The sequence below is a fragment of the Malania oleifera genome, chromosome 4, assembly GCF_029873635.1.
Source record: "Malania oleifera isolate guangnan ecotype guangnan chromosome 4, ASM2987363v1, whole genome shotgun sequence".
In the NCBI taxonomy this organism is placed as follows: Eukaryota; Viridiplantae; Streptophyta; class Magnoliopsida; order Santalales; family Ximeniaceae; genus Malania; species Malania oleifera.
Genome location: NC_080420.1, coordinates 28,228,415 through 28,238,516, shown reverse-complemented (window position 1 = coordinate 28,238,516; position 10,102 = coordinate 28,228,415).

The window sequence follows — 10,102 nt, the reverse complement described above, 5'->3', positions numbered from 1 at the left end:
CCTCACCATACTAACGTCTCCATTCAAAATAAAAAATCTGTAATGGGTGTCCCAAGCCAAACCGTTGATGTTTCAGAAACAATAGAATACTGCCCCAAACCGTCAACGGTTACTGGGCTACCATCGATAGTTTGCCCTGCTACACTACTAAATCCTGATTTCCTTCATGCTTTCCCTTTGTGTATGCTATCCACTCAATATGTGAGCCACAATTCATAACAATCTACACCTTGGAGAACATACGATGTTTAGGAGAAACTAAAAACATGAGCCCATTGCTCCACCTTGAACATAGGATGTTAGTTTGGGACCATCTCCTGTTGTGGAACTAGAGACAAACACCAAATCCAAGCAACATCGCTTGAACTTGTCGATGACAGCTTTGGCCACTACCATCAACCCCAATATAGTTGTAGATGCAACACTCGAAGACTTAACCCTAGGCTTCCAACAAGGCCTTCCCATAATAGTAAACACAAAATTTGCTGCAAGCTTTCTATCACCAAAACCCCCTGCATAGTCTTCAATAAATCTCACAACTAATGGTCCACTTTGTTGCTTGCTAAAACACCCTATTACACCATCATGGGGGACCTTTGACATATCCCGGACATTAGAACTCATCCTTGGGTACCAAGTGGTAGAAATTCCATATTGATTATGTAGCGCTCTAATCCCCCACGTGGGGCCTGGGGTGCTACTTAAGTAACGGCTGCGTACCTGATACCATATTCATAATATAATTGTAGCGAAAAAAGCAATACATTCTCCAAAATATAATACCAGAGTTTTAAACTTCTAACATACATAGGAGTCTCCCAATATCCTTATTACAAACATAGTACAGTACAAAGTCAACTTATTCCCAACAACCATAAAACATAATCGGGGACTTTAAACATAAGTAAAACCCATAAAACATCTTACATATCTTCACAAATAAAACTAGCTATTGCCTAGCCGCAGAGCTCGCTAAGCTTGATCTCGAGATGGTCCTAAAAAGATGATTGTATATTGGGGTGAGACACTTCTCAATAAGGGAAAACTAAGTTAAAGTAAGTGTGTGTCCAACATGAATTTTAGTGTATACTGAAGATAACTAGTTCCTCATTTAACCAAAAATATCATTTAAAAACATAAAGTCATTCCATACAGTTGAAAATATCCTTTTTTCCTTTCCATAGTATAAACTAGTTCAGTAAATATTTAACACCATTTGCATAAATCCACGGATATGCATATAAGACAACTCCCTATGATTAATGCCATTTACTTCCCCTATGGCATAGGTTGTGTGGCCCGAAGGTTGGACTAAGCCTGGGTGATTAGCCCCAAACAAATTCAAAACATCATCCTCTACAAGTACGTCTGCACAGCCAAGCTACAGGTCTGACGACTTACTTCAACCTCATGCAAGCAGTCAATTGAGATCCCCCTACACTTCTATTCAGAGCAGTGTGGGTGCACATGGTCTAATAATCAATCACTAGCAATGGTACCGTACTCTCATAACAATTGGTCCCTAAGGTTCCTAAAGCATATCATGCAATTTAAGTAATTAAAAGTTGTAGTTTAAATCATTTCGTTTCAAACTGCCATTAAATAAAAACTCGGCCCCCGGCAGTCAAAAAACCTGACTGACGGCTGTCAAATAAAACCTAGCCCCAACCATCATATAAAACCTGGCTCACAATCGTCATATCACATCTCTACATTATTCAAAAGCAGTTGCAGTATGTTTCAGAACCATTCTCAAATTTGGTTTCACGATAGACCATAAAATCATTCACCTGCTACGCAATTTCAATATTTGAAAACAGTCTAGGAGACAACCAAAGATACACAGTATTTTTAGTTCGTAAAATAACTTAGATTTTCCACTGTTCATAATATTCAAAAATACTATACGATATATCCTAGGTTTATAAAATCTCTCATTCCCGAAAAGCCTGCTAAAATTCTAACTACGCCCAAGGCGTTCAAACTCCAAACCCTGAAATTACATTATTCCTAATAAAATCAACTCAAAACCAATGTAAAAATCATTTACTACCTTTCCTAGGCTAGCATACTCCAAATACACACATAAACCCTAAAATATCTCACTTACCCCGATTTTGGGATGGTGCCCCAAAATCCCAAATCAACGATCCATTCCGATTAGGTTCTAGAGAATCTTCCCTAGATCTCCATGGCCGTTCTTGATCATCAAACAAATCTAAAATGTATTCAAAATCGAAGAGAGAGAGTGAAAGAGTCATAGGGCAGAGAGAGAGAGAGAGAGAGGCGTGAGGAGATAGCAATCCTGGCTTAAAATGAAAGCCACACTATTTATAGGCAAGGCTTCGTTGACGAGACACGTGGGTTCATCGATGAGCCCAAGAAGAACGTTCGTCAACGAAGCCGTGAGTTCATCAACAAATATCAGAAATATTTGAAACCTCTCTCAATAAATCTTCATCGATGAGACACGTGTCTTTGTCGATGGGCCAAAGAAGGATGTTCGTCGACGAATCCTTGCTGACTCCCTTTAAAAATATTTTTCCTTTTTCCTTCTTTCTTTTCCCTTTTCCTTTATTATTTTTCCTAAATAAATTTTTGGGTCTCTACATTCTCCCCTCCTTATAAGAATTTCATCCTCGAAATTTGCTAATTATTACCGATCATATCACTAAATCACGACCCATCTCTATCGAAGAGTCGGTAGCCACCCATACAGCGGCTACGTCCTAAATTTATTAACTACCCTCAGTTATGGCAGAGGAATGCCATGGTTATACACAATGTCTCAAGAGATTACAATACCATACAAAATTATCCCAAAGACCATCCATACACAAAATCGTAAATAACTAATAAACTAAACAAGTTACCTTACCTAACCTGCAAACATCAACATTTACTTGTCTACTACTGAACCTCTCTAAACAGCTGAGGATACTTCTGATGTATTTCTATCTCTAACTCCCAAGAAGCCTCCTCAACTGCGTGATTCCGCCATAGTACCTTTACTAACGGTATATCCTTAGTATGCAATTATTGTATTTTTTGATCCAGAATTTGAACTGGTACTTCCTCGTAAGCCAAAGCATCTTCAATCTCCAAAGATTCATAACTTATCATGTGTGAAGGATCTAACACGTACTTCCTTAGCACTAATACATGAAAAACATCATGAGCTCATGACAATGCTGGGGGTAACGTCACTCGATAGGCATCTAGACCAAATCTCTCTAGAATCTCAAATGGCCCAATGTACCGAGGGCTCAGCTTGCCTTTCTTTCAGAACCTCATCACATCCTTCATCAGAGCAATTCTAAAGAATATCATATTACCGATCTCGAATTCTAGCTCCCGTTGGTGAGTATCCGCATACTCTTCTGCCAACTCTGAGCTACTTTAATCCACTCCTGATAAGCTCAACCTTCACAGAGGTCTATTGAACCAATTTTGGTCCCAAAATCTGCCGCTTGCCTACCTCATCCTTTTACAATAGAGATCGACACTGATGACCATATAAAGCCTCATATGGTGCCATCTCGATACTAGTTTGATAATTGTTATTTTACACAAACTCCACCAGCAGTAGATATCGAATCCAACCATCCCTAAAATCCAATACGCAGCCCGCAGCATATCGTCTAGAATCTAAATGGTCCTCTCTGACTGTCCATCCGTCTGCGAGAGAAACGCCATACTGAAAGTGAGTTGCGATCCTAAGGCGTCCGGAAAACTCTTTCGAAATCGAGAGGTGAACCGTGGATCTTGATCTGAAACAATGGAGACTGGGATGCCATGAAGTCGTACAATCTCCGACACATAAATCTCTACCCTTTTGATTTGATGCTATCCAATCACTGCTGAAATTGACGCACCCACTAACTTCCGACTCAAGGCATCAGCTACCATATTTGCCTTTCTTAGGTGGTAACTAATGGTGCAGTCATAATCTTTTATCAACCCCAACCATCTGCGTTGCCTTATGTTCAACTCATTTTAGGTGAAGAAGTACTTAAGACTCTTATGGTCAGTAAAGATCTCACACCTTTCGCCATACAGGTAGTGCCACCAAATTTTTAATGCAAAAACCACTGCTTTCAACTCCAAGTCATGCATAGGGTAGTTCTTCTCGTACTCCTCAAGTTGTCGACAAGCATATGCAATAACTTTCCCCTACTGCATCAAGACACACATGATCCCTTTCTTCGATGGGTGACTATAGCTCACGTAACCACCATCCCCCAATGGCATGGTCAACAATGGGGTCGTGACTAACTACTACTTCAATTCCTGAAAACTTTATTCACCTTTCCCTAACCCACTTAAACTTACTGTTATGTCTCATAAGCTACATTTGAGGACCCGACAATCTAGAAAAACCCTTGACGAATCGGCAATAGTATCCCACCAGACCCAAGAAACTTCTAATCTCATTCACGTTCTTCGATCTTGCCTAGTCAACTACCACCTCCATTTTACTCATATCAACTGAAATCCCCTCCCTAGACACTACATGTCCCAGAAATGCAACCTGCTCCAACCATAATTCGCATTTCTTGAATTTAGCAAAAAACTCCTTCTCTTTGAGTACCTGAAGAACTAATCTCAAATGAGCTTCATGCTCCGTTAGACTCCTTGAATAGATCAGGATGTCATCGATGAACACCACCGTGAACCGATATAAGTACTCATGGAACACCCTCTTCATCAGATCCAAGAATGCCACAGGCACATTCATCAATCTGAACAGCATCACCAAGAAAATGGCCATACCAAGTCCGAAAAGTAGTCTTCAGTACATCCAATGATTTCACCCTCAATTGATGATACCTGGGTGTCGTCCCTGGAGCTAAATCAATGGCAAATTCTACCTCATGGTCGAGAGGCAATCTTGGTAAGTCCTCTGCAAGGATTTTTGAGAACTCCCTTATCATTGAGAACTCCTTTGGTGCTTCTTTCACAAAATGCGAGGTACCCTTGGCATCCATCTCAAAGCAACCTCTTTTCTTGAATTGTTGAAAGGATCTATGGTGTAGAATGCACACACAAACCAATGAATTTGAACTCTTGCTCCCCTAGAGGTCTGAACACTACCACCTTTTTGTGGCAATCAATGCTCACGTAGTTTGATGCTAGCTAATCCATCCCCAAGAATGACGCCAAACCTATGCACATAAACAAAATTAGGCTAGCAGGTAGCATCCTCCCTTGAATTTCTAGTGAGTAGCCTTTCATCACTTTACTACATACCACAATTGACCCTGTTGGTGTGACCACCCCTAACTTAGCATCTAACAACTAAGTCTCTGCCCCGCATAATTTAACCAAACCCCATGACACGAAGGAGTACGTCGCACCTGAATCAAATAATACAATAGCACTACTTAAAAAAAAGGAAATAGTACCTGTAACAACGTCACCAGTGTTCTCAACATCTCCCGGCATAAGCGAGTACACCCACCCTGGACAGCACCCCTCTAGTGACTCCCTCGGGGTGCCTAATTAGCTCCTTGGTACTAATGCTGTGGATGTGGATAGTTCAATGCCACCTGGTAGTACCACACCATATGCCTAGCCCCATCACACCAATAGCATGCAGCTGGTCCTCCCTTGCACTCGCCCCAATGCCTCTAATGACATTTGGAATAGATAGGACACTGCGAACTCCCCTAACAGGCTTGAGATCCCATATCTTATCGCTTGCCTGAGAAATTACTAGGCTACCTCCATGATCTCTGACTAGTGCTGGACTAAAACCCCTGAGGCAAGGGCCTCTTCTTCTAGTTTGGGACTCTCTCCTCCTCTTGAATACTAGCCTCAACCGCCATGGCCCTGTCCATTAGCTCAAAGAAACTCTAAGTTAACAACGCCACAACCTGTGCGCGTATTCCCTGCCTTAGACCTCTTTCGAACATTCGAGCTTTCCTCAGCTCATCTGGGACAATATGGAAAGCGAAATGGGATAGCTCCATGAACCTAGTCACATGCTGCTGTACAGTTATGGGTCCCTGGGCCAGATGTAGGAACTCTTAAGCCTTCGCCTCTCGGGTGGCAGTAGGGAAGTATCTGTCGAAGAAAACCTCCCTGAAATGGCTCCAGGTGATAGATGTATGCTCTAGACACTATTCCTCAACCATCTTCGTTGATCTCCACTACCTCTTTGCATCCCCTACAAATTTAAAGGTGACAAACCACACCTTCTACTCCTCCGTGCACTCCAGCACTCCTAGGAGCTCCTCCATCTCCTAAACCCAATCTTTAGCTACAATCCGATTTGCTCCTCCTAAAAATGCCGGCGGATTCGTTTGGGTAAACTACTGCGAAGTGCAACCCTTATCAGCCATTGGCTAATCCTACTTCCTGGAGTCCCTTCGAGTTTCCTTCCTAATATGCCATGCTATACTTCGCAGCACAGCTGAGACATCAACATCGTCCTCACTAGAGGAATCCATATGATTATCCCCTCCAGTCATGATATCTTTTCCTTTGAGATCCATCCTAAAGATAGGATAGAAATAGACTTAGAACTCCTCATTTATCATAATTGAAACAAGTATGAAATGAAGAAACTACTAATACATATGAATTCTTAGTTTAAAGATTTATTTCCCCTAGTTATGCCACAAATCCGTCAAGGTATCGGTCTTTAACCATAACACCGATACCACACACATACTCGACTATCTTAACATCCCACCCTAAATTTTCGAGCACTAGTCTCTCAACATAGAAACGAAACCATCGATGGATTTATCATGATTTTCCTATGAAAACCAAGGTGTAGTCTCAAGAGGGGGGTGAATTGGGTTATTAAAATTTATTTTAAATCTTTTTTCTATAAATTCTTAACCTCTTTTAATTCTTTCAATGAATTATTGATTTCTTGTTAATTTAGCAATCACACAAAAACTTAAGTCTTTTTATTCAATCCATAACCACATAAGTTAAACAAAAGCTTCAATCAACCAATCAAACAACCACAATGTGTTCAATCAAGATATACTGTATAATTCCTTTGGCAGTTCTTAGCTTAGTTGTATGTAGCCCTGTGAAGAATGAATTTGGTCTTTCTATATGATAAACAATATAACATTCACACTCTTTCCAAATTTCAAATTTCAAATAAATCTTTAGTTAATAGGTTTTGGGGTGTTGACCAATCAATGTACTCCCTTATGGTTTCCGCAAATTAGTGATCAACCAACGTTCTCCTTTTCAGTTTCTGCAAGTCTTAAAAAAAAAATTAAACTTCAGCTCATTTAAAATCCAAACCGCATAGTTCTTATAATTAGGAAATTTAAATCATCCATGCAGTTAATATATTTGCTAAAATATAAAAGAGAGTAAGGCAAAGAGAAGGGGACCAAGGTTTTTTACGAGGTTCAGCTTATCCCCAGCCTATGTCCTCGCCTTAGGCAAACCACCTAAGGATTTCACTATAACTGTTCCTTTCCGGCAAAACAAAACTTTTACACTTCCCTCTTTTATAGGCATAGATACCTCTCCAAACGAAACCCTGCACTTGGTAACAATGATCTAACATCCCTGAATTGTCTACAAAACAAGAAAAAAGAGAAAAGAACTTGTGTACAAGAGACATTCTCATATAGAGTAGGTTAGTACACCAATAAACACTATATACTTCAAAGTAATTCAATATAAAGTAATTGAAGCTCAATAAAATTTTATCACCAAATTAATCTTCCTTTGATTGAAAGGTTTAGACTTTGAAAGCACAATTTCAGTGTGAGAATCATTAAGAACTCAGTAGAATGGGTCGCAAGATGTTGGCAAAAATGCCTTTGAGTTGAAAGCACGTGAGAGTCTTAAATTGCTGAAGATGTTTCTAGGTCAATGATAAAATCCATGTCCTAGGGGCTATTTATAGAGTTTTCCTTGCTCTCCAAGTTGACTTGGAGTGTTGGTCAAGTTTGAAAAATATTTGGAGCCCTAGAATCAAATTTAAAAATCTCCCATTGGTAATTAAAAAAAATTCTTCGAGTGGTAGTCGCCTGGCATGACATAGCAGGGGCTTCTCTCAGTTCAAAATCAAAAGTTAGAACACTGGCAGTTGCCTGTGAAAACATAGGCAAGCGCTTAGGATGACCAAGTAGTCGCCTATCAAGCACCTAGCAAGCGTTTGGAACCTTTCTATATGCCAATTCTTAAAAAACATTAAATGGGCAATCACCTAGAAGGTTTGGGCTGGCGCCTGGCTTTGCAAAAACTTTGTTTTTTTTTTTTTTTTAAGAATTTTGACTTTGAAAACTCTTTTCTTTTGTGACCTTCATAATTTATAATTTTGGAAATCATATTTCAAGGTCTTCAAGAAAATGGTTTCCTAGATTTTATCTTGTCCTAAAGAGCTTCAACGATTTTATATCGAGTCTTGCTTGATGTACTTACATCAAGACTCTCTTAATGACTCTGAATCTTCCAGCTCTTGGAGTCTTCATATTTTTCTTTTGCTTTGAGTCCTTTCTTTGAGCTTTAAACAAACTTTGAGCTTCAATCCTTCAAGCTTTCATAAAATATGTCAATCTTTGAGCTTTAACATCCTTTTAGCTTGAGCCTCTTTTTTGCATATTTCTATTAAGCTATCTAAGTTTTTATTCCTGAAACATATCAACTTGAAAGCATATCAAATTACCTTGATTTGTTATCATCAAAATAAGAGTCGTAAGTCTTGTTAGGCCAACAATCTCCCCCTTTTTGACGATGACAAATCTAGAGCAAAAAGAGAGGATACCTTAAAAGGCTCCCCCTTGGAATGAGCACATATGTAATAAAGTTTCAGTATTCAAACATATATTTTCCAGTTCATTCAAATTGACAAACAAGGTAGTCTAATCATACCATCAATAATATTCATGTTAACAATTTATTTACTTTTTATTTTTAGCCTTATATCTCATAACCGTATATCTTTTTTGCTTTCTTAGCATTATATCTCTTTTGCTCTCCCACCCATTCTCCCCTTTTTGACATTAATCAAAAAGAAACCGAACAAGTATAGTCAATATGAGAAAATAAAATATTATAGCCATCCAAAGCATTACATGTTTAATTAAAATGCTAAAGATACAAGCTAAGAAGGGAAAGTACCAAGTATAATTACAAAAAGCAAGCATAGCACCAAGTGTGTAATACATCCAAAAACTAAGATAAGAACATCTTAGAACAATAACAGATCAAAAGATCATTCATCATCAGCAGCGTGTTCAAATTCTTCTTTAGATGCTTCATCATCACCTTCCTGTTCCTCATAATCTTCTTCAGATGCAACGTCACTAGAAGGAGAGGAGCTGATATCCATAGGTGCTGCACCTTTTGAGGAGCTGGCCAAATTCTTCTCAATTGTGTCCAAACGCTGAGTAATGGAAGAAAACTGGGATTCCACAGAGTTAACCTTCCCATGAAGAGTATCCAAACCAGATTGCATTCTTTCACTAAAATTGAGATGACTCACTCGAAAAATGAGTAGCTCAGAAGCTATCCCAAGTATAGGAGTTACGTCGTGTAATATTTAGCCCAAAGGTTAGATCGTATCCTCAGAGAATATGGTTTAATCTCAAATTTTACATTCTTCCAATCAAAAATAAAAAGTTACTGAACTCAGTTCAGATTTGAGATTTTCAAGATTGTTTCATATTTACTTTTGACAAATTAAACGAACACACAAATTAAAACCCTAATTCTAGCATGCACTAAATTAAATAGCAAGAACGGAAACCTTAAGTCAAAGGCAGACATCGAAACACACATTAAACTTCGGAATGGAAAGTAAAGACGGTACATGTAATTAAAAGACGCAATAATGAAACTCACTCAAACACAAACGCGAGCGATAAAAACCAAGCCTTTAACAAAAATAAGAAATTGAATCAAGACCAAACTTAAACGCAAACACGAACACAACAAAAGTTCAATGCCTAAACAACTCAAAGAATAACAGAACACGATAAAAATACGGACTTTAATAAGATGGACCCTAAACTAAATTGAGCTTCAATAAAGAAATTAAATATTAAAAGGACAACTAATTTAATTTTCTAAAAACAAAAACAATTTTTTCCTTTTTCTATTTTATTCTTTTATTCTT